General features: G+C 41.3%; 1 long non-coding RNA gene across 1 annotated transcript in view; it reads right to left on the bottom strand.

The window, feature by feature from the left end:
• Nucleotides 1-10,897: 10,897 nt before the first annotated feature.
• The window catches only part of LOC136883387 (uncharacterized), a 407,793-nt gene continuing 391,969 nt past the window's right edge, over nucleotides 10,898-26,721 (bottom strand). The window contains exon 4 of the long non-coding RNA XR_010861247.2: nucleotides 10,898-11,067. This is a non-coding gene — a long non-coding RNA (uncharacterized lncRNA). The remainder of the gene's footprint in view (nucleotides 11,068-26,721) is intronic.

Here is a 26,721-nt window from a genome sequence, read left to right as displayed (position 1 = left end):
TATAATGTTAGAACTATAACTTCGTTCCCACGTTCACAGAAAGCGAGGTACCCGCAATATTCTAAAATACAGATTCAACCAGGTAGAATATTTTGAGACGAAAGTTTCCTCCAAGGCTCTTTCGTAATCAATAGTAATGCCGTGGTATCTGAAATTCTTGAGATGCATGGATGCTTAGACGCAATTCAGTTACGGGATTACATAGTGTATTCAATGTGTATGAGTTACAGGAGTGGCAGCTAAGAAATAAAAAACAGTATAGCCTGATTGATGAAAAGGTACCTTTCATAATTTGACATCCCTACTACTGACGTTCATGCTTTGCGAATGATCTCGCGGTGGAAAGACTTCAACAACTCAAGAAGATTTTTACAACACAATACTTCATACACACGCAGCAGGTATGATCTTCCTCATGCTGAAATCCATGAGGTATCCATTCATTTCACAAATCTTCTGAAGTGGAGCATATTTTGATCAGTCGGAAAATCACAACACGGCATTTATTAACTAAACACTGAATATGAGAGACGAACAGAGTTTTATAGCTGATAGTATTTCTCTATTTTTACCTCGCACATGATATGGACGATATTGGCCTAAAAGGGAACATTCAACCGTATAATCACTATCTTACTTATATTATTTCCATTAATGTTTTGGAGGCAAGTATTACTTACACTGTTAAGATATTTTCTGCGTTACTCCTCATACAACACAGAGTTATTCAATATTACGTTAATAATTCTTCACCAATCACTACGAAGCTCATGACAGGCAACAAAGTGACTCCTTAACTAACCAAGTTTATTCTTACGACAGAAAGAAGAAAGCAGGTAGTGGTGAGATTTGAGTACTTTGATCATGGGAAGATTCTTCTAAGTTGTCAACTCTGAAGGAACATTCGGTTCTTTTCATTGCAAAGTCTAAAACAAAACATAGCGATTACTCTGATGTAATAATAAGTAACGTACATTAAATTTATTAAACATTCATTAACTTAATACCAGAAAGTTTATACATTTCTGATTAATATATCTTTACCGCCTATACATAAAGATAAGGAAATACAATTAAACTAATATACTGCCGCAATTTAGCCTATACCCAGAGTCACGACTAGTTTTGCACTATCACATCTTCTGAGTAACGCCAACAACTGCTAGATGATCACTGAAGGTAATTTTACTGTAAGAGTAATGTGTTACGTTCAAGCCCTGTCGTTCTTCCTTGGATATTTCCTGGAAGGGATTAGTAAGTCAGACCGAAGAGCTTCCAGCAGGCCTGGAGGGCATGGCCAGCCTTTCCGTATATTGTGCTTTCATCTGGTTTCGTAGCGGGCCTTCTGGAATGGGAAACGAAAAACTGCTATCTCTAGTACTCGACCAACAGGATTTAAAATGGAGGCTAGCCGCGAACAGTCAGTCGGTCAGTCAGTCAGTCAGTAGTTGGAGTCGAACAGCAGTAGTGCTGGCTGTTGTTGTTGTTGTTGTTGTTGTGTCACAGTGTCAAGTGAGCAGTTGGACTGGGACGCGGTAGTGTTTTACCGGAGTCTGAGTATCGTCATGCTGGAGTACGCAGTACTGTGTGTGTGTACTACCGAGGACTGCAGATCGTCGTGGAGTCGTTGTTGTGAGAATATTGTAGCTGGTTAGCACAGCTGAGTTGTTGCTGTTGTGCGACTGCTGTTTAGTTGTCAGGTTTAAATAGTTCACTGTGTTGAACGTGAGAGTGGTGGGCTTTCTCTGGAGTCGAGCCAAGGTACAGTCGTCGTGTTTTATGGTGGCCAGTAGCCCTGTGTTCGAGCCTGTCTGCGAGCAGCTGTTGTGTGTGAATTTCTGAGCGTGCAGGAGCGAAAATGAAAGGTGGGTTGTCAATCAGGATTATCGCCTTCCAGGTAATACCAGAGAGCTGGACTGCCTGCTGTGAGGAGGACACAGACTTTGTAACCACAGAGCAATTAGTGGAGTCTGTATGTCTGAATACAATTATTATACCATTGGCCCACCAGCCCCGTACTTTCTACTTACAAGTGTCCCATGTGCACTAATGATGAATGGGATGTCTAATAACTGATTTTCACAGGGGTACTGCTGCCTCGATGTAGGTTGTCACAATACGAAGAACTGACAACTGAACGGCCGCTCGCTTCATGTTCCTCAGCGCTACCCGTCTTATGCGCCCCCTTGCGTTAGTAAGCCTCGTTTTCGAACGCAGAACAGTAGGCTGGTATTTGGTACAGTAGCACTACAGTTGCTGTCAACATATAGACAATGCCTGGTATGTTGAGGAACGACGAATACACAGGTATAATAGCTGCCAACCTTCTATACACGTATTTCGCCAAACAGAGTTCCAAATCAGAGCTAATGAATCGCTCAAGGCACATACAATATACAAACAACATTTTGGTAGATTGGAGTATATGTATGCATAATGAGTTTTTGTACTTTATTTTCTGCATTTTTGGCGTATTTACAAATGCACCCTCTTACAGAACGTGTGAGGCAATCTAACTGCTATTTATTTCACATCCTAAATATAGCACGTTGTAGTGCCACTTTGTAAATCAGCGATTAGGCATCGCATTCGTCATTAGTGCACGTGGAGCACTTATAAGTAGAGGGCTGGAGGTCCAGCCACCTGGTATAGATCTCTGTGTGTATTAATTCAGACCACTCTAAAATTAAAATTAAATTGATAACATGGACAGTATTTCATTCGTAATTGTAAGCATTAATACAATACGATGGAAATGAACTGATTATTTGGAGAAGGTCATATGAAAACGTTCATACAATACTTATTATTTAGAAAGGCAGTTGCAGTCGCTTAAGTGCGGCCAGTATCCAGTATTCGGGAGGTAGTAGGTTCGAACCCCACTGTCGACAGCCCTGAAAATGGTTTTCCGTGGTTTCCCATTTTCACACCAGGCAAATGCTGGGGCTGTACCTTAATTAAGGCCACGGCCGCTTCCTCTCCACTCCTAGCCCTTCCCTGTCCCATCGTCGCCATAAGACCTGTGTCGGTGCGACGTAAAACAACAAGTAGAAAGGCAGTAGCATGATTCACTACAGAAAGGTTATACTGTACGTGCATGTGGCTGAATGTGGCTGATTGACTTGCTAACAGTTATATAACGGCCATTTCTTTCTCTTTTACCACTCTGCATTTACTGAAAACTAGCAAACCTGTTATAAAAAATCTGATCTTGTTTGCCGTCCAACTGGTGTTTCAGTTATTAGTACTGTTGAGGTCTACGCTTCTTTTATTAATGTTACTGTAGTGCATTTTAGGTAGAAATGTCTTTGTGCAATGAGTAAATGTGATAGTGAATCGATGCGGTCTGATAAGTTTACGAAACAAACAAGTTGAAAATAAAGAAATTATATTTCATTCTGACAACAAAATTCTACCATTAAAGCCTATAAATATCTATATGTGTATACTGAGCTGCTCTCCAGTATTTTGTGAAATATTTCCTTGCATTAAAAAATAAAAAATACCCAGGCTGACCTAGCAATATTTCAACCACAAACATCAACTTATACAAATTAGATACAACTATATGGTATACTTCATATATACCCACGTTAGTTACTGTGTTTGTAAACATAAGATAAAAAAGGAAAATAAGGTTCTGACTCGGATATCACTGACTGATGTGATTGGCTCATCTCTTTGTACTTAAAAATCACGTGTTTGTGCTCACATCCATGGTTTATTACATACTGATGAATGCATTGCCCTTTGCAGAGGTTCTACCAATGAAATTAATAGGGAGCTGCCACAAGTACAAGATAACATATATCGAAACATTGACGCATCATACAATACAGTACAGTTGTGTAGAGTAATCTCTGTTCGTCAAAAATATAACAATCATCCAATATTCGATAAATTGTTGTATTTAAAATGTAGACTTCATTTTCTGCAAAAAATAATATGCAAATTTGGCAAAAGAATTTAGAAGTAACTGCTATGCTTTTAAAATTCTGATATCACTTCATGAATGGTAACGAATGTATGTCAAGCGAGTAAAATGTTATTTAAGTAGGATTTGTCAGTTGCCGAACAATAACAATCTGAATTTTACTGAACACAAGCTGCGAAAGGAAAACTTTCTTCCTTAAAATATTGGGGTACTTGCGGGAACTTTCTTATAAAAATGGTAACAATCCGTGCACGGAGGGAAGACCACTTAAGAGAGAGTGAGATTCAGCCATACATATAAAGGCTAAGGATGCATATGTTAGCGATTATTTCTAGAATTCTATCGAACCGATTTTAACAATTTTATATCATTCGAATCCTCTTACTGAACGGATTTCAAAAAGAATCTTGAAGTTACGACTTTCTATGAAAACCCCACTTACTCCTTTACAATTCAATATACGGTGTAGAATACCTTTCTTATTATATTCCTGATCCAGAAAACTGGAGACGTTTTGTGCCACAATGTAAATTCCTAACCTTTATCGCCTGCTTAAGAAGAAGCTATCTTAAATAGTTGATTTGCAGAAAGATGCTAAAAATGCACTCTTCAGAAGTAAACTACTTAAAAATCAGCTCCCTCCGTAGATCAGTGGTAAGGTGCCGGCCTCTGGATCCCAAGATCGCGGCAGAGGTAGTCAGGTTTTTATATGGTAAACAAACGTCAATTCGACAGTCCATATCGTACAATGACTGCATGTAAAAGATCTTTGGTGGCACACTTGGTGTTTACCTGACAAAATTAATTAAAAATAAATCATAGATTGCCCAGCGAGGTCCAGTTCACTCTGCCCGTTGGTGAATAAAACAGACCATTGATACTGACCAGTAGACAGCCAGATGGCATCAAATAAAAATGCCCGCACACGGTAGCTTAGGCCATACGATAATATTATTATTATTATTATTATTATTATTATTTCCGGCTCCATGGCTAAATGGTTAGCATGCTGGCCTTTAGTCCAGGGGGTCCCGTATTCGATTCCCGACAGGGTCGTGGATTTTAACCGTAAATCGTTAAATCCGATGGCTCGAGGGCTAGGCGTGTGTGTTGTATTAAGCATTGGAAATCATCCTAGATAGGGCCCAATCCTCACAGACACGCAAATCGCCTATACGGCGTCAAGTCGAAAGACCTGCACCAGGCCAACCCGGAGGCCACATGTCTTTATTATTATTATTATTATTATTATTATTATTATTATTATTATTATTATTATTGCTAGTTGCTTTACGTCGCACCGACACGGATAGGTCTTATGGCGACGATGGGACAGGAAAGGGCTAGGAGTGGGAAGGAAGCGGCCGTGGCCTTAATTAAGATACAGCCCCAGCATTTGCCTGGTGTGAAAATGGGAAACCACGGAAAACCATTTTCAGGGCTGCCGACAGTGGGGTTCGAACCTGCTATCTCCCGAATACTGGATACTGGCCGCACTTAAGCGACTGCAGCTATCGAGCTCGGTATTATTATTATTATTATTATTATTATTATTATTATTATTATTATTATTATTATTATTATTATTATTAGACTCCTTGGCTGAAAGACCAGGGTTTAGACCTTCGGTTCAGAGGGTCCCGGGGTCATTCGCGGCCGGTTCGGGAATTTTAATCGCCTCTGATTAATTCACCTGATTCGGGGATTGGGCATTTGTGTTTGTCCCAATATTTTCCTTTCCATATTCAGACAGCACACCACACTAACAACCACCACAGAAACACGCTGTAGTAATTACATCCCTCCACATAGAAGGTTGGCGTTAGGAAGGACATCCGGCCGTAAAACAGGGCCATATCCACATATCCGACACAGTTCGCACCTGCGACCTCACATGTGTGGAAAAATCGGTTAGAATATTATTATTATTATTATTATTATTATTATTATTATTATTATTATTATTATTATAACTACCAGCCCTGAGTTCGTTTTCCTGCCAGTTCAAAAATTTTAATTCTGTACTGAGGACTAGAACAGGGTTCACTTGATACGAGATTTTCTCAAGCTCTTAGTTACAGAAAATAAGCGCACAGTGAGAAGATGACGCTACTGACCTAGTATACACAGACGAACACTGGTTACCATGGTTACAATGGTGACGGAAACTTGATAACGCTAATTCCAGATAGACCCCCAGTCCAGAACCATGATATGTTAAAACGCTCGAAAGAGGGATTCCCACCAGTTTCCTATTGCTGTAGAGAAACCTACAATCATTTCCAGATGTTCGGTTTTCAGTTAACGAATTTGCCAATGTGGTTTTTTTGTTTTTTTTTTTCATGCGATAAGCTTTACTGCTTGCAGGTTAATAAAAACCATTGCCTTTTTTTCAGATTTTTGTAATGATAATATTGTGTGGCCTCAGCTACCGATAACTGAGGGATGAAATCTAGCAAATATCACCCATTTGAGCTCTCTTCTCTGATTCACTGTTAAAGAAAACGAATCTTATTAGTTCGTCTAAATATGGCTTTATGACTTTTACAACCGTGTTAATTTACTTTTTGCACTTTGATTTTAAATGTTCTTATGCCAACCAAGGCACTGTATAGTTAGATGTGACAATATTCTGAATGATGCTATCTTGTACTGGTATGTACGTTGAATATTCAGTCCGAAGGCCGATTTGATCCTGAACAGCTATCACAGACGGCCTAGGCGTCACTGCATAGGCGTACTAGGGAGATAAGGAATGAGGTAGTTTTCCGTTTCTTTCCTCACCGAGCCTAGCCCACTGAAATGCACGCATTAACCGACCCTTTGAACGATATTTTAACACCTTTCATAACAGGAAATGGCTGCATAATAGGAATAGCTCGCTTTCATGTTGTCAAAGCTAAGGATGAGATTGAGTCAATGAATGTAACCAATTTGTTTTAGCCCATACTAGAAGACATAGTGCACTGTAAACGCTAGGTCTCGCCAGCAAAGGTACTTGGTGTTTGTTTGCTATTAGTTTTACGTCGCACCGACACAGATAGGTCTTTTGGCGACGATGGGATAGGAAAGGCCTAGGAACTGGAAGGAAGCGGCCGTGGCCTTAATTAAGGTACAGCCCCGGCATTTGCCTGGTGTGAAAATGGGAAACCACGGAAAACCATCTTCAGGGCTGCCGACAGTGGGGCTCGAACCCACTATCTCCCGATTACTGGATACTGGCCGCACTTAAGCGACTGCAGCTATCGAGCTCGGTACTTGGTGTTTGTAACAGCACACATATCAAGAGAATCACTTCATTGGTGAAGCCTAAACGTCAGACGAATTATGAATAAACTTGAAATAAAATACTGACTGGTAGCGAATTAAATTAATTTTCAATATAATTTCTAAATAATACTTCCTTTCTTTATTAGGTCAATCATTTCATAATTATTTGGAATACAGAGTACCCAATTAAAAAATCTCGCTGGGAATGAGTCGGGGAAAGAAATGCTAATGGCTCATTCTTAATCATGCAGTTTTTCTATGAAAGCAGAGCGACTGAGATCGTAATAATTACTCAACATTTTCTTGTTCGTTATATCGTGCAAATTAACCAATCGTTACAAAATGTCCTTTTCAATATAACTTCGAATCTGATTAGAGGCACTATGTTCCAGAAAGTAAAAGAAAAACCAACTTTAAACAGTGTTTCTCATGCAGTGTTACACCTTTTGGACTCCAATGTTAAATTCCATCTCCTTACGTTTCTCCTGTATCTGGGCATGGAGATATCTCCACACTGCCTCGTGGAAGGCAGGTTGGTAATAAAACTCCGCTCGTCTCTCACGCTCAGGCTGGCCCACAACATCCGTCATAGTTTGCAGATCACGCATCTGTGACGTTAACCACTTGCTAATGAACTGCTGTGGATCTTTCGAGAAGTTCAAGAAGAAGTCACGACTGATCTTCAGTTCCTTTATTCTTCGGACAGTTTCGCATATTTTACTGTCAAGAGCAGTAATGTCCTTGTTCTCGTCCGTGGACGCCATGAAATTATTCATGTGTGTTTTCACACCACTGTCCACCTCCACATCGATGTCGTAACACGAAATGTTAGTACGTCCTTGAGCGATAGTATGGTGGATCACAATAGGATCAGGCGGGAACAACAGTGGATTGAGCACATGGGGGAGTTCTGCAAACTTTAGTCTGGTCCGCCCTAAAATTTTCGATAAACGTTTATCACAATTTATGATACCGTTGTCCTTCGCATCTTGAAGATCGTTAGTTTTGATATATTGCCACAAGGCAGCAGTAATGGCGGCCCGCGTCTGAGTATGAATACCGAGCAAGTAAGCGAGTTGCGATTCCAGCTTGAACTGCACTGGCTGATAGTCTACAGAGAGTCGAATAACACAGCGGACGTCTTTATCACCAGGGCGCTTCACCTGAAAACCATCAGTCTCTTGCACACCAGGGAACCTGACCCACTCGACAAGGTGATTGTCAGGACCATACAAATCTTTGTCCAACTCGATTACTAAACTTTTGAAGAAAGTAGAGAATTTTCGTCTAGGTTCGTCTTTACTTAGATTCAGTAACCGGCCCTCTAACCGCAACTCCCATGAAGGTAGGTTTGGTGTCGTTGAAGTGAAAGAGTGTTGGATAAATAACCTCATTTTCCGTTTAACGTTCATTGGCCGTTTTAGACACTCCTGTATGTATAACCGCTTCCTCATAATTGTGGAATCTATTTTTCGTTCGAGATCTAACATATCCAAATATGCATTTGCTTCTGGAACTAAGTCCACTATTTGGAATGGTAGCACCCTATCGGCGATTTTTTCTTTCTTCTTTGCAGGTTCCACAATAGGATTGGTTGAGGGACGTTTTTGTGTGGACTGACGTGACGAAGACGATCCTTCGCTAGGCGCACACTGTGCTGGTAGTCTAGCAGGAGAGGTATTTGACTGCCTATGCTGTTGTTGTCCTTGGGAACTTGCAGCTGATTGTGCCGCAAATGAGGGTGTCTGCAGAGTTTTAGAGGCAACTGTGCTACTCGTTTCTACGTGAGGAGATGATTGCTGTTGAGATGTGTCTGAATTGCTGGATCTCCACGGCTTTGGATTCGAAGGTACAGAACTTACGTTCGGCTTTAGAGGTATTCCAGGAGGTTTCTGGGATATAACTGTCACACTTCCTCCAGAATTAGTTCTAAGTCTCTGTCTCACTGATGCTGTTGTCACTGTCACTGAAGAGGTAGAAGACGAGGCAGATGGTGGCAAGGATAATACAGGCGAAGTAGTGGAAGTAGGCGAGTCTAATATGACGACATCGTCACTATCCTCGGAGGTCTCAGGGTAGTTTACTTTGCATGAATCGAACAAGGATTGGAGTTGCCGGCGAGACTTTGAACACGCATTGTCTGGCCTAACTCTAGCCTTGGCATGGCTAGAATCCTGGACTACACGTGTCACTGAGATGGAGCACCGAACAGGCGATACGGCACGATTTCTTTCTTGTGACGATGAGTTAGTGCTTGACTGGTATGGAGTACCGGAATTTCGCTGCGACACACTTGGGGACACAGAGACTTGTCTAGGCGATAATGAAACACCTCTACCTAACGGTGTTCCACTCACTACAGGTGACTTAGCACTGAGTTGAGCGTTGACACTTGGACTGGTTTGAGCTACCTGTACAGGACTTATTGCTAGTTTATTAGGATTCGCAGGAGGGCTTAAACTTGATCTAAATGGTGAAATATGTGTCCTTGGTGACGCTGAATTCACTACTTTTGCACCGAGAACAGATGCGTTAGAGATCCGCAATGTCTGTACACCTGGCTTGTTTGGGGTTCGAACGTTCTGTATTTTCGTAGGCGTTAACGCAAGATCTCGTAAACCTTTAGGGGTCACTTGCACTTCCATTCGCTGAATATGATCGACGTTCCTAGGTGATGCTGGGGGAGATGAATCTATCACTATCACATCCTGTGCTGAAAACGTCTGTGAAGTTCTTTCACATTTTGAGGTGGATGGCGACGGAGAAGGTTCGGGATCAACAATAATCAAATCAGGTTCGTCCGAATTTGATGCCGAAGCTGTTGAGAATGATGAAGCACAGAACGTCCGAGACTTTTCTGATACTGGCAGCACTGAAGATGATGAAGAGTTCCTCCTTAGGAATTCACTAGGTAATCTTACAGGAGATCCTCTGACAGGTTCACCTGGTGTTCTCGCAAGAGAACCCCTAACAGGTTCACCTGGAGTTCTAACAGGAGATCCTTTGACAGGCTCACCTGGTGTTCTTGCAGGTGATACCCTGTTAGCTTCACACGGTGTTCGTGCAGGCGAGCCTCTCACAAGTTCGCCAGGTGTTTGTAAAGGAGATCCCCTCCCAACAACTCTATTTACCGGGCTCCCGAATGTCGGTTTCGCTGGTGACACTATCGACGGACTTTTTCGAGGTAATGTCTCAATAAGAACGATGTCTTGGTTGGCAGACTGCTGAGGTACTACTGAGTTCCTATGAAGCTGGCTAGGGGACGTAACAGGCACTACACTTTGTTTACTAGGCGATGCATTTACAGTACCAGAAAATGCCCGCCTTTGTTGCTGGCTAGAAGGTATACTAGGCACTACATTTTGTTTTACCGGAGAAGCAGTTGGGGTGGTACTAAATGTCCGATGCGGAGATAAACTGCTGTTCTGTCGATGATCGAGTGTTTTGGGGAGAGGAGGAACAAAGGCACTCTTCGCTGGCGATATGTTCGATGGTGGAGGGTCCACTATAATGACGTCATCCTGCGGAGAAGCTGGTCCACAGAGAGAATTGGTCATCGTCGTTGATCCAATTACTTGAACAGATGGTGATTTGCCGATGATCCCATCTTGGATACGAACCGTCGAGGGCAATGCTTGTAAACCACATGGTCTTCCACGTGGTCTTCGAACGGAAGTCCCATTTCTGCTCCTACCTCGTGCCCTACCCACTGTTCCATCAGATGACGATGTGGTCAACCGTGGACAAGCGCCTGATGCAGACCTTCCAGGGGGCCTCCCACGTGGTCGTCCACGAGGCACCCTCACCAAGCCATACGGCAGAGCAGAGGGGTCTTGCGCCATTGCCAATCGCGATGTGCAGACCTAGAAATAAAGCCAATTTCAAATTAGGCATGTTTAGTATGTGTCAATTTCAAAATACAATGTGAAAGTTTATTCGACTCTCTTTTCACAAACAAAAAAGCTATTACCTACCATGAATATACATAACAATAATAACAGAACAAAAAATGCTAGAGACAGGTCATTAAATTTGAAGTCAGAAGGTAGTAGCCATTATAAATACCTTGATCGCCACCAAGTTTATAATATACACATGTAAAAATATAGGTTATAAATATTATAAATATCAGTTAAGAAACAGCAATGGCAAAAGTTCATAATAGTTCAATAACATCAAAGAGATCCACAGACGATGGAAGGAAATTTATTTAAATTTTCAAATACCGCATTTCTTATATCTATTTAATTAATTTATATTTTATTTATGCCATCAAAAGAGTGTGACACCATTTAAGAAGACAGTTTAAAAGCACTTTATGAAAAAGAAATTGAAGTCATATAAAGAAACAAAATGAAAATGTGGAAAGTTACAAAATCATGTTTTAAAATATTCTGTAAACAACAGAACAAAATTATTTCCACAAGGAAACTGCTCTGGCCAGGGCAAAATGCTTAGTACTCCTGTTTGCAGTATAGCGAAGCCTATGGCGAGCGTGATTCTATTGCTCCTTATGTTCATGTGGTAAGGTAAGGGTGTGTTCTGTCCGAAGGCAGGTCCGAACCTCCGCAGAAGTGTGCCTGAGCCGGAGTTTACGTGCGGTAGGATGGCCAGTTCCTTTCCGCTCCTCCATTCCCTTACTCTCACCAACAGCGCGTGGCAACCCATCCACTTCTCGACCACGCCCAATGTTGCTTAACTTCGGGGATCTCACGGGATCCGGTGTTTCAACTCGGCTACGTGAAAAAATTTAAATTTCTTCTTCTTTGTTTCATTACATATGGCTCAATAAAATACAAATAACTCAAGTCCTATTCATTACCCTCTTACAAGTACTGCAATGAACATATCCAACAGATTTTTTTGAAGTTTCTTTAATAATACAGGCAAATTTATCCCATGCTCGACTAACTTGGGTACCAGTATCTGTGCCTTTTCCGACCACAATACATTCTTCTGACTAGAATTCTTCCTTTACTTCCTTAATCTAAGCTATTGCTTCTATCCACACAAACAACCCACAAATAACTGCGTATTTTTCTTACTTACAAAATAGCACTTTCCTCCATTTTCCCAGAACAGTTAAGAGGAAGACTTGATCGTACTGCCTGGCCTTAAGAATGGTCGGGAAAGTTGCAGGCTATCGAAGATTTGGAAGAATGGGTCTATAGCCATCTTCAGAAACCACGCCTATGGACCACCTTGAAGCTACTATGTTTTCATTCAGCTTTCAGGAGACAAAAGAAAAATGTTCCTTGAAATAATAATTAGCTATTGGTTATGGTACTCTGTGCCCTTGTGGTAACTTGCAAATGTTGTAGGAAGATATCTAATATAATAATGCCTCCACTCCAAGTGGGGGTGATGATGGCTGCCTGTTGCAAAGTGCTGGGAGACAAGCAGGAGTATGACGAAAATGTATAGTCGCTCAAGTAAAGAATGACTACAGGGTATTACAGCATATACCGTAAGTTCCTCGCATATACACTTAGATATGTTTGTTGCGGATATCCTCAGGGTTTGTATCTACAAGGGAGGTGAATTATATTTTGATAACAATTAAAATTCTGATAACATACAGTCCCCCTCTGGCAAACTAACGAATGTGCAATTTGTCAAAAAGTTAGGAGAGCTGAAAGAAGTTGTAATTACTCATGTCAAATCAATTTTTAATATTTAATGATTGGTTTTATGTGTCAGCCATACAGAACGAGCTGCAGATGTGAGACTTTGTCAGACGGTAGACATTATATAAATAATAAAACCTAGACCAAAACTTTAGAACTACAGGTTCCCTAGTTCGTCACTTTGGCTAGTTTGCCATAGTGGGGACGATATGAAATGCGAGGAACATACTGAACAACACCATGCGCTCATTATTTTATGGGCGACTATAGGGTTTCTCATATATACTAAGACCGAACCCACGGTATTTGTACTCTGCGCTACGGCAGCAGCCTCGGCCGAACTTATGTCGCGCGCGGCCGCCCTGCTTTAAGGTGTATACAATCTTATATGAATTCTTACCTTATAAAAGAAGCTGGAAGTGTCGTCCTTCCTGGGTTATACAGGCATTGTATACGGTAACCAGATTCTGGTTGACCCGAGTGAATTCAGCCACTGTAATGTTTCTAATTTAATTCGTAATGTTTTCTTTCAGTTCCTCTAATACGCGAGTATTTGTTTAATACATTTTTTATTTTCCGTCTACCCCATAAGTAAACATCACATACTGTTAGATCTGGAGAACGAGGGTGAAGTAGGCCAGTACTGATCACTCTGTCTGCAAACACTTTCGAGATTGTAAGAAGGGAATCTTCTGCTGTACGAGCAGAGGCTGAATCTTGTTTAAACCACCCACGCAATTTTTCTTCATCCGTTCATTGATGGAAGACGGCGTCGAAATGTTACCGTGTTTTTGTGGTAGTTAAGCATGAAAGAAGGTGCTGGGTGGTGAATAGGTCTCAAGCTACTAAAGAGAAATTAAATTTAAAATTTTAACAAGGTTATATTTTCTTTTCAAAATTAGGTAACAACAAATAGAACAGGTACTTAGTAGCCGAAATACAACTTGAAATGTACAATTACAGGGATTAAAGAATTTGGGCTTCGAGCCCTGAAAACACAATTCTTGAGCAACTAGCTCAACTTTACGATATACCAATTTCAACAAAAGGGGCAGAAGACCCCAATCAAACCCTGGAGCCCTTGCTCCAAATTACACAGCAAAGCCTCCTCGAGGCATACAACTCTCAGTTTTAGAAAAGAGCCACTCGCTCTTAAAGTTAAGCTTCTCCCAGGCCACACCAAACTCAACTTTCAAGTTGTCCTCAAAGGACATATACACAGGGGTAAAATACCCAACCTACTGAGGTCTATTAGGAGAGAAAAGATTAATACATGACCTCTAAAATACAACTTGAGAGGAGGCGAACTTGCACTCCTAATACACTTGGCTTAAGACCTACTTGGCACTAGGCCGTTACTACAAGGGCTAATCCCATACTACGGAGGTGACTTAATGGCAATTTACATTACATTACGGGAGAATTGGTTGAGAAAAATAAGTTCACCTCAAGACGATGTGAGTGGGAACTTATGTCGCGCGCGGCCGCCCTGCTTTAAGGTGTATACAATCTTATATGAATTCTTACCTTATAAAAGAAGCTGGAAGTGTCGTCCTTCCTGGGTTATACAGGCATTGTATACGGTAACCAGATTCTGGTTGACCCGAGTGAATTCAGCCACTGTAATGTTTCTAATTTAATTCGTAATGTTTTCTTTCAGTTCCTCTAATACGCGAGTATTTGTTTAATACATTTTTTATTTTCCGTCTACCCCATAAGTAAACATCACATACTGTTAGATCTGGAGAACGAGGGTGAAGTAGGCCAGTACTGATCACTCTGTCTGCAAACACTTTCGAGATTGTAAGAAGGGAATCTTCTGCTGTACGAGCAGAGGCTGAATCTTGTTTAAACCACCCACGCAATTTTTCTTCATCCGTTCATTGATGGAAGACGGCGTCGAAATGTCATCTTGGTACCTCTCTATATTTAAAGTCGTCTCGAAACAAATAGGCCCAATTATTCGTCTTGCACTAACAGCACACCAAACACCAATCTTTCTATCATAATGAGGGACTTCATAAACACCATCAGGATTTTCTGCACACCAATAGCGAGAGTTATGACTGCTCACACGACCATTAAGATGCATATGAAAATATGGTCTTGCAATGATAACTGTCTCACCATGTTAACAGCTGAGATTCAGACCGGCGACTGATGCTTGCCAGGTCGAACACGTGCAGGCTGCTTGCAAGGTCAAGAACTATGCGCGCGCCTCCCGTACTCCAGCTTACGTATGGGAGAGTGCAAACGCCGCTTCGACGGTCTTAGTTTATATGAGAGACCATGTATATACTTCTGCTAGGGACACTGTAGTCAACACATTGTGTTCCCTTCCCGATGGGCAACACAACGACATTCCAGGCCTCTTCCCATCATTCTTCGAGTAAACGTTCTTAGACGTTTTTCTTCTTTCATTTCGAGTCATGTTCATTATCTTCCCGATCAATAAGAGTTAATACAAATGCGGTCTTACAACTTATAAAAACAATCACGACAACAATCATCACCTTCGCCAGTTCTAGTGTATTTCAGCATCTTCAAATACCACCAAACTGAGCTGAGTTGGTTGGAGAATGCAGAACTGCAAAGAAAGTTGATGCTTGCTTGTTGTTTTAAGGGGCCTAACATCGAAGGTCATCGGCCCTGAACTGCAAAGAAAGAAGGTGCTAAGTTAAACGATGTAATGTGCTGTACCAGTGGCACTGTTTTGTATTTCTTGCAATTTCTTCGTTAACGACCGGCACGCTTCTAAATCCTAGCTGGCTTCCCCGGAGTGCCAGGATTTCCCCAACTCGAGAAAGAGCACTGTCAACCCTTAACTTTTTTAAGTACATAGCCACTGAGAGCGAGCAGCGAGACTGGACAGAACTGCGTTCAGCTGTGCAACACTGGAGACCTGACAAGCGAGCCGGCTTCAGGACCGGCACGCTTTTGAAGTAGGTACTCCACGTGGACTGTCACTGACAAAGCAAGCATGCTATTCGTCAAGAGTCATCTGATATAGGTCACAGCAGAGGCGACTGTAGACAGTCATAAATCTGGTTAATGTCGGGGAGTGGCACCTTTTAACATCTGAGTCACATGTCATTACAGAGAAAATTGAAACAACCATATCTGTGATCAACCACATTCCACCACCACATCGAAAGAGGAGGCAAGCGCTGCTGAGAGAAGCAAGTTGTGGGAAAAGCACAGGAAAAGGAAAAAGTATAACTGGGCTGAATTAGTTACCTGGTAAATATTTTATTCAATTACAATTACCAATTAAGTTTTTTTTAATCATCAGTAAAATTACAATTACTTCAAAGAACACCAGTCTTCAGGACATCACTGTCATTCTTTTGGTTCTTCTTCTCTCTACAAAGGTTAGCGATACAATTGATTAAGATACTCTCGAAACAGCGCAGGTCTTTAAGCCAGAAATTTCTCCGTCCCCTCACAGATCGTTTTCCTTCAATTTTCCCCTCGATGATGAGTTGGAGTTCATATCTTTCATCTCCCATGATGTGCCCGATGTACCCAAGCTTTCGTTCCTTGACGACTGTTAGAAACTCTTTTCTCTTATTTAACACGTCCAGTACTTCCTCAGTGGTCTTCTTTTCCATCCAGGATATTCGAAGCATTCTTCTGTACAAGTATATTTCGAAAGCTTCAATCCGTCTCTCCAGCAAAGGACTAAGCGTCCAGCCTTCAAAACGATACAGAAGGACAGGGGAAACATAGCATCGCAACATGCGAACTCGGAGCTGAAGGTTGAGGTCTCTTCTGGTGAATAGGGCCCTTATACCGTTGAACAAATTTTTGGTTCGCAAATTTTCTGGATAAGATTACATTCTGGGGCTCGCAATACAAGGAAAATACAATCACTTCATTTTGTGATTTTCTTTTAGTATAGAGACATTAAGTGGCTATCATCACTAAGTGAGACCAAACATGATTTCTTGGAACGTTCAAAATTACATTTTCCATCAATTTTCAGTAAGTGACTTTTAGCGTTTCAAATAATTCCCCTTTTACTTACAAAATACGAGTAATTGGCTCTTAAAATTCTCATCCCTCACCTCTTTGGGGGAAAGTACGTCTTTGCATTTACTGAAAAGATGTCGTACAGAGGCTGAATGGCCAGTGTACTAGTCTTCGGTTCAGAGGGTCCCGGGTTCGATTCCCGGCCGGGTCGGAGATTATAACCTTAACTGGTTAATTCCAATCGCTCGGGGGCTGGATGTGTGTGGCGTACTCAGCATTAGAAATCCTCATAGGTAGGGCCTTCATCTTCACCGACATGCAGGTCGCCTAATAGGCCGTCTACGAGAAAAAGACCTGCACCAGGCTTCTCCGGAGGCCATATGTCATTATTACTATTACCTGAACGAATTACCTGCGTGAAAGTTAAGAACATCCCCAGCAGTGCTGTAGGATGTCTATATGTATGATATCTTCGGAAGTACTGGAGAGCTAAAATAGTGCCTCGTCTAGCATTGGTGAAGCTACTAGTTTTAGTGTAGTAGAAGTCAACAAATTATCTTCATCACCAACTACTTTCTTCCCCATTTCTACTTCCATGCGATTAATATCAATTACTAGAATGTAACGATTACAATTTTCATTCAAATATGAAATTACGAGTAAAAATTACAAAGAAAGTATTCGTTAAACGTAATTCGATTACTTTAACTAAATGACTTCCCAACTTCTGCTCTTCACCGGGAATTTCGTCACCCACCACATCAGCGGCTCTTAAATCACGGAGACCTGCCCGTAAACACTGCTGGCATACTCATGGCGGAATGCTGAGACATCAACCAATCCGGGTAGGATGAGTGGTCAATGAAGACTTCTCCAAAACTCGCGCATGCCTTGGATTCAAGCAGGAAACTAAAGCGTAGTGACCCCCCACGAAAACAGCGATGCAGTGAGAACAGATGTTTAGGTATTTACAGGTTAGAATGCAAACTTACTGAAGTGAATAGCAAATATTCTCTAGCCTGGACAACAGTTCTGCTATGAGATTTGCATAAATATTAGGGGCCTGGCTTATTAGAACCCCTAAAATTATGTTACTCTCGCTACATTACGGAAGAGTGGGCTAGACGACACTTCCAACTTGGCAAATTAGTTTGCATTCTAGCCTAAACATTCGGATTCTAGTCATAAGTGGGGATGAAGGAATTGCGACTGTGGTAGGAAAGAGCAGACGAGCATAGTACTCATCACTGCCCTCTCTGCCTGAAAGCCTTTACTATATTTATATCCTAAATGCTGATGTTAACTAGCTACAAAATTGAAACGATTTTTTATTTCACTTTGTATTTCTATGTCCGACTCGTTGGCTGAATGGTCAGCGTACTGGCCTTCAATTTAGAGGGTTCCGGGTTCGATTCCCGGCCGGGTCAGGAATTTTAACCTTCATTGGTTAATTCCAATGGCTCGGGCGCTGGGTGTTTGCGCTGTCCCCAACAACCCTGCAACCCACACACCACACATAACACTATCCTCCACCACAATAATACGCAGTTACCTACACATGGCAGACGCCACCCACCCTCATCGGAGGGTCTGCCTTACAAGGGCTGCACTTGGCTAGAAATAGCCACACGAAATTATTATTATTATTTTAGGAAATTAGTTTTATTTAAGGTATTTGTCTTATATAATGTTTTATTGAATCATCTATAACTGGACAAATAACCTGTTGATGATAAATAAATCTATCTATTATTATTAGTATGCAAAGAAATGATTAGCCATAGACAGATTTTTGCAGGAGAACAACTACAAAGTCAAAATCGGATATAGTAAGGAACAATAAAATCACGGAAATCATGGGGGTCAGAGAAGAATGTACTGGACGTGATTGAATAAAGATTAAAATGGTTTGAACATGTAAAAAGGATGACAGAATTCCCAAAAGGAATGCTAAACTGGGATGCTGTGGGTAACAGAAAAAAACCTAAGGAAAAGTGAATAAATGGTGTACGAAGGAGCATGGATAGAAGAGGTTTAAACGAGGAAGATGGATAAGATCGGAAATTATGGGGAAGAAAGAGTACTGACATATGGGTTGAAGGAAAACTAAATAAATAATTAATAATAATATATTATATAATAGATAGTTTTTTAAAAGTTACTTTACGTCGCAAAGACACAGATTGGTCTTATGGCGACAATGGGATAGGAATGGGCTGGGAGTGGGAAGGAAGAGGACGTGGCATTAATTAAAGTATAGGCCAATATTTGCCTGGTGAGAAAATGGGAAACCACGGAAAGCCATCTTCAGGGCTTCCTACAGTGGGGTTCGAACCCACTGTCTTCCGAAAGCAATATGTTCTATTATTATTTTCTGTAATACTGCACGCGATGAAATAAATGAATACCGAACTAAGCTGGGACAGATTTCCTTAGATCTGGCAGTGTTCTCTATAGGTGCTGTACACCGTGTATCTTTACGCTTTTGACTCCAACAATTTTTCCCCTCTCAGCCAATACACGCTGCTGCAGCGTGTGAAAAACACATGGTCGTCCTCTTCCCTTCAGGGCAATGACTGTCACGTACAGTAGACGTAGCCGGTGACCTCTAGAGTCGCCAGCCAAGTGTGTCACTGTCAAGGTGCTCTACTTACAAGTGCATGAGACAAGGTCGTGTTTGTAACACCCACAGCACGGAGTACAACGGGTTCAGCAGCAATAAGATATCCTCTGCACGTACACGTTACATCAAAGGAGAAATGAATGAAACCGCATAAAAAACAAATTACTATCTCATATTTCGTCTTTATGTCGGGCTGGTTATACAAAGATCGAAAATAGTTTTTTTTTTTTTCTTCACAGGCTTGAGTGTCTCAGGAGGTTGAGACGATGGCCTTCAGACCCCCAAATCAGCAGATCTGATCCTGGCTCAGTCCGGTGGTATTTGAAGGTGCTCAAATACGTCAACCTCGTGTCGGTAGATTTACTGGCACGTAACAGAACTCCTGTGGGGCAAACTTCCGGCACCTCGGCGTCTCAAAAAACCATCAAAAAAGTAGTTAGTGGAACGGAAAACTAATAACATTTTTATTATTAACCTTTTTGCCTGTTTCTTTGTTTGTTTGTTATGATATCGTAGGAAAATGGTTGATATTGAGTCCGAGATATTTGGAAGAGTCCACCATTCGTCGACTACAAACATTATTGAATTGCACCGATTATCAGCTTTGTAATAATAATAATAATAATAATAATAATAATAATAATAATAATGACGTGTGGCCTCCGAAGAGGCCTGGTGCATGTCTTTCGAGTTGACGCCGTATAGGGGCGACCTGCGCGTCTATGATGAATTCTGATGACGAAGACGACACACACAATTACCCGGGACCCTCTGAACTAAAGGCCAGCACGCTTCTTGCTTTCCATGTAAATTACACGATGCGATGCTCCTTTACTATCAAAATTTAAACTCTTTTGCTACTGAACCTATTATTTTAACGGACATATTATTGTACAGTGAAACAGAACGTAGTCTCGCGGAATTTATTTCCGTATTTAGCCATGGAGTAGGACAGCTTTGTGGTAATAATCAGGTGATGTAAGAAAAATGAACTACGATATCCGGAACACTCTTTGTTCAAAATACATTATATGTACAGTATTTACATACTTGGTCTGACATGAAACTAGTACTTACATACCCGGTTTGAAATGACATGAAATGACGAGAAATGAAATGAAACAGCGCCCCTGCTCCGCGCTGGACACACTCTTTCGAGAGGCGATGCACCTCTGACGTGTTAGACCGATGGGTTTTGCCACTAGACAGGACGTGCGAAGGCCAATAGTATAAGAGTACTTCAGTACCTGTAAAGTATATTGAGCCTTGAACCAGCCAATGCTGTTTACATTACTTAGCATCTGAAATACATACAGAATATTAAACTTGTTGTAACTGAGGATAGAACAATAGGACGATTAAGGCTTTGACAATCAGTGCAATACGGTAAAACCCCGCTTAGCCGAACTAAAAAGGGGCAGAGCCATTTCGGATAACAATTTTTTTTTTTTAGATAACCCATGGGAAGTATTGTTAAAACGAAAGGGACAAATATTCTTCCCCTATGTCAGAGCACGACAAAACTCGGACGCCAGGTCGCCATGGCACCTAAAATTCTTTTTTTGGCGCCTTCTTTTTCGAGCTGAGTATAATCTCCTCCTTTTATATTTCCGGTCTGGTGTCGCTGAACTATTGCAAAGCGCATGTAATAATACACAACCCACTGACACTACATACGATTCATCGAACTCTGTTGAACAAAAGAATGAGGTCAGGTAACGCGGGGATCTTGATAAGAAGGAGCGATTTTTGCTTTGATATGAATGTTATTACCATTTTAAATAATATTCAAGGCCACATCAAAATCAATATTACGTACGAACGTTTGGGTGTACAGGAAACCTCTCGTAAAGAAAGTATTACCGACATAGACATTACTCAAATATACTTCTCACGTAAATTACACGAATAATATCCTGCGATGCTCCTTTAGTACCAAGATAAATCTATTTTGCCATTGAACTGATTATTTTAACAGAGCTGTTATTGTAAAGTGCAATAAAACGTACTCTCGCGGAATTTATTTCAGTATGCTGACAGCATTGATGCTTATTTACTTCAGTGTCTTTGTGTCTTCACATTTTGTGGTAATCTGTTATAGTGTATAAAATCATAATACCCATTGCTATTACTACCAAGTTTTATTCTTCAGAAAGCTAGGCACCAGTATGTTAACGATGCGAGTACTAGAAAAATTACCTGGCTCCTAGGTTTGAGTGCTGGCTCCTAGATTTAAAAACATTTGTCATGGCCTGTCCTCTGTGCGCGCAGTACTGTTTAAATTCAAAATATACTTTATTTGAATATAGACTATTTCATAAAATCAGAAATTTTCTTTTGAATTCGCAAAGATGCGAGCAGCTGTATCACGCCAATACCTGATACGCATTGTGTCAGTTGGAAGACATTCCTTTAGCAAACGTTGCTGGGTAAACCACAGAAATAGGGCTTCGTTTAATTTCTCATATTTGCCTCTTTTGCATAGTTTTGCATTTTAAAATTTTCGACAAGTGTTCCTGAAATTTTCGCTTCGCTTTTATCCAGTCAGATGTTGTCAAGATACCGACAGAAAAACCTGCTGTTACGTTTGGTGATAGCCTCCTATTTTCCATCTGTCTCTAAATGCTTCAATTTTCTGCTCAGTTGTTATCCCAACAAGTTTCCTCGTCGCCGACATCTTAAACCAGCATACTTAAAGTACTTACACCTCCTGGTCAATACATGGCGAAGCGGGTACTTGTGATGGCAAATTATGAGTAGAATGTGGAATAGGGCGTAAGAGAATTATGTCGCTTGCTGCACGCTACATTGCCAGCTCGATTTTGAACACCGGTCCCGCAAAATATTAATTTATTTTTTCACCATCGTTTCAGTTAAGCCGGGTTTCGGTTAAGCGAAATTCGGTCAATCGAGGTTTTACTGTCCAAACACACCGGTGGAATTCAGTTGACTGTCAGTGGAACTTAATAACTTCAAGGAAAAAAAAAGCTAAAGAGAATTTCCTGAAGTTCCGTATTAAAGTTCAGGGACGCTAAGCTATATACAGAATGATTTAGTTAAGTTGTCCACCACCGGGCGAGTTGGTCGTGCGCGTAGAGGCGCGCGGCTGTGAGCTTGCATCCGGGAGATAGTAGGTTCGAATCCCACTATCGGCAGCCCTGAAGATGGTTTTCCGTGGTTTCCCATTTTCACACCAGGTAAATGCTGGGGCTGTACCTTAATTAAGGCCACGGCCGCTTCCTTCCAACTCCTAGGCCTTTCCTATCCCATCGTCGCTATAAGACCTATCTGTGTCGGTGCGACGTAAAGCCCCTAGCAAAAAAAAAAAAAAAAAAGTTGTCCACCTCAAATATCTTATGATCCGTTAAAGGTATAGGGATTCTGTTTTCAAATTCTTAAATTGTATTAAGGGGCTCATGAAATACTGTCCTATTCCTCTCGATGTTCGGCTCCATGACTAAATGGTTAGCGTGCTGGCCTTTGGTCACAGGGGTCCCGGGTTCGATTCCCGGCATTGTCGGGAATTTTAACCATAATTGGTTGATTTCACTGGCATGAGGGCTGGGCGTATGTGTCTTCATCATCATTTCATCCTCATTACGACGCGCAGGTCGCCTATGGGCATCAAATCAAAAGACCTGCATCTGGCGAGCCGAACCTGTCCTTGGACACTCCCGGCACTACACGCCGTACGCCATTTCAATTCATTTCATTTCAGGCACATCCCCATTGCAGGTGAACTGCATGTACTACTACAACCACATACCAACCCTCTTGCCATTCTTAAATTTCTGGCAGTACCGAACCCAGGTCCCCGAGGACGGCAACTAACAACGCTAACCGTTACGCTACGGAGGCGGAACCCTCGAGATAATGGGGAGGTATGTGTGTTTATCAACACGGCGTGAATCAAGCATGAGAACTACGCGCCCGACATCAAGGCGAGAGGCACATCTCTGTCTAATGCCCATAGATTTGAAACACTTTAATATCTCCAAAAGTACTCGTCGGATTTGAAAAATAAGCACACCACTGAATGTGTCGCTCTATTCTTAATTGTTATAATGGGTGAAATTAGTACAGTCATATTTAAAAAAATAAAGTTGCTGCTGGTTTCTCGCTAATTACGTATGTGATCGAGAGAAATAGGATAGTATATCTTCAACGAATCAGAACATATTTGAGGAGGACTACTTAGCAGAATCATCCTGTATATGAGAGTTTCTCAAACGCCCAAAAGCTCACGCGTGCAAACAGCGGCGCAGAGTTACTGTGCACGGTGCATCGGTCCCGCTCGGCTCGGCTCGAACCAACACTTCGTCTGGGGGCTACTCGGCTAAGCTCGGCTCAACTCGGCTCAACTCAGCTCGGATTTGGAGCGCTACGGAGCAAGTGAGGGAGAGGGACACAGGGGGAACGAGCGAGCGAGACAGCGCTATTCCTCCAAATCGAGGAGTTGGGGTCTGCAATCTGGTCAACCAAGCGAAGTCCTCTTTTTCACCGTGCACAGTGCAGGCACCAGGCGCATGCCCACTGAGAGGCCCTGCTGTATATACTACTTGATTAGTAAATAATGGCAGAGGAACATCAGGGAGATCAAAATGGGTAAAGTCAATATCACCTCTATTGAAAACTTGTACATATTAGCAAGTTGTATAAAATATAATTTACCGAGCTAGTGGCTGCGCGGTTTGAGTCACATAGCTCTCAGCTTGTATTCGGGAAATAGTTGGTTCGAACACCACTGTAGGCAGTCATGAAGATGGTCTTCTGTAGTTTTCCATTTTCACACAGCCAAATGCTGGGGCTGTACCTTAATTAAGGCTACACTCGCTTCCTTCCCATTCCTACTTCTTTCCTATTCCATCGTAAGACCTATCTGTGTCGGTACGACGTAAAGCAAATTGTAATATACAGGCCGTACCTAAATTATACCGACAAAAGAGTCAGGGATGCTCTTCATGTTGTATAAAGAACGATGGCACAATCGGATTGGCGGAGAACATTTTTCTTTTCGAGAAAACGAGGTTACTTTGACGCTTGCACGCGCGCGATTCAAATTGACGAACTTGCCATATATGCTGTACGCCGTATGATTCATGACTGGCAAATGAAATGAAATGAAATAAAATGATATTGGAGAATGTCGCTGGAATGAAAGACGACAGGGAAAACCAGAGTGCCCGGAAAAACTGCCCCGCCTCCGCTTTGTCCAGCATAAATCTCACATGGAGTGGCCGGGATTTGAACCACCGAATGCAGCGGCGAGAACCCGGCGCGCTGCCACCTGAGCCACGGAGGCTCTCATACATCCTGTATATATAATTCTCCGAATCCTTATATTTCATTCGTATTTCTGTGCCAAGAATAATAACGCAGATATTCGCGATTATTGCATTTTCCACCAACTTCTAATATATCCGGAAATATATAATAATAATAATAATAATAATAATAATAATAATAATAATAATAATAATAATAATAATAATAATAATAATAATAATTGTTACCGTGTTTTAGCGGTAGTTATGCGTAAAAGAAGGTGCGGGTGTGAATGGGTTTCAAGCTACGAAATTATAGTGCATGTAAAATTAATTTAAAATTTAACAAGGTTATATTTCCTTTTCAAAAACAAAGCAATAACAGACATGGCAGGTACAATGTAGCAAAACAAGGGGAGTTACAATATTTACAGGTTTTGGGCTTCACGCCCTGACTTCAGCGATCAGCTCAGTTTTACCACAAACACAAGTTTTAACAGAGGGGCAGAAAGCCCCATTCATCCCTAGGAGCCCCTGGCTCCGAATTACACAGAAAAGCCTCCACGAGGCATATGACACTCCATTTCAAAAGAGCGATCCGCTCTCAAAATTTAAGCCTCTCAAAGGCCACACCAAACTCTACCTTCAAGCTGTCCTCTAAGGACGTATTCACAGGGGTAAAATACCCAACTTACTGAGGTCTATTGAATGAAAAAGAAAGTTGATTACATGACCTCTAAAATAACAATTTGAGAGGAGGCTAACCGCACTCCTGATACACTTTGTTTAAGACCTACTTGGCACTAGGCCGTTAATACAAGGGCTAATCCCATACTACGGAGGTGACTTCAGAAAATAACAATTTACATTACATCACGGAAGAATTGGTTTGAGAAAATAAGTCCACCTCAAAACAATATGAGTGGGAACTCGAGAGGGTTAGCACTCTCTATCCCAATATGTGGTTTAGAAGATAGGATAGGTACCAGTAGTCTTTACATTTTAAAGGAAGGTTACATGGTGGAAGGCCTAGAACCCGCCCCGAAGATTAAACTGCTGAGCAAGCAAAGAAAGAAGTTATTACTTGGCCATTACCTTGTTGTAGACGCCGCCGAAGAAAGAGGCGCTTCCCGCCTCCTGCTATGTACTTAATACACTGAAAGATGGAACAGAAGTGGCCTGGAGACCCTAAAATCAGCAGTTTATATCCTCTCGCGGAAGATTCTAGGCGTTAGGGGAAATAAAACACCCTCCCACAAAAAATTTTATTGGCTAGGGAAAAGAAACCCCTACATAGAGGAAAAAGAAACACATTATTGGTGGAAAATTAATTAAAGAAATTCGGGATTGGCTAGATCCAAACTAAGGGGAAAAAGAGGGGTATACAGCCAACTTAAACAATAACAGAAAGAAATTTAGCAAGGAACAAACATTTGAAATAAAATTTTCTTCAACAAAATAGTTCTTTGATTTCGCACTAGGTTGCACTATTGTAATTCTTCAGTAGTGTCCTCTAGAAGAGAAAGTTCACACTTCTTACTTCAAGCGAGACAAAAACACATCAAAAGTGACACAGTTCAAAAACTCAAAATTTTCCACGTGGTGACATCTTCTGAGAAAGTAGAGAATTAATAGAATAGATAAAGTTCAACCTTCCTCCAGAAGAGGAGTTTCAACTGGCGCAACTTTTAAATAAACGGTGTAGAGGTGTACCGCCCGGTACAGACCTCCCCCCCCAAAAGTTCCTCCAGGGGTGACACATGAAATCAGTTTGAAACAAAGTCCAAGTAATGATGTTGATACGAAGATAGATAGCAGAAGCATTTACAAGATTTCTTAATTCAGTTTCAAAATATTGTTGTTGCAGGTGAATGAAAGTCTTTATGTTTGTAGAATTTGAATTTCTGAAGATAAACTTTTAATACTTGAAAGTGATGAAAAATTTGGCAATGTCCACCAATTATTGTTGTTGAATTCCCAAGTGTAGTTATTGCTTATGGTGACTGTCCATGTAGTTGATGTAGATTGAGT

Source organism: Anabrus simplex, chromosome 11 (genome assembly GCF_040414725.1).
Source record: "Anabrus simplex isolate iqAnaSimp1 chromosome 11, ASM4041472v1, whole genome shotgun sequence".
Classification (NCBI taxonomy): domain Eukaryota; kingdom Metazoa; phylum Arthropoda; class Insecta; order Orthoptera; family Tettigoniidae; genus Anabrus; species Anabrus simplex.
This window is presented reverse-complemented; position numbering and strand designations above follow the sequence as displayed.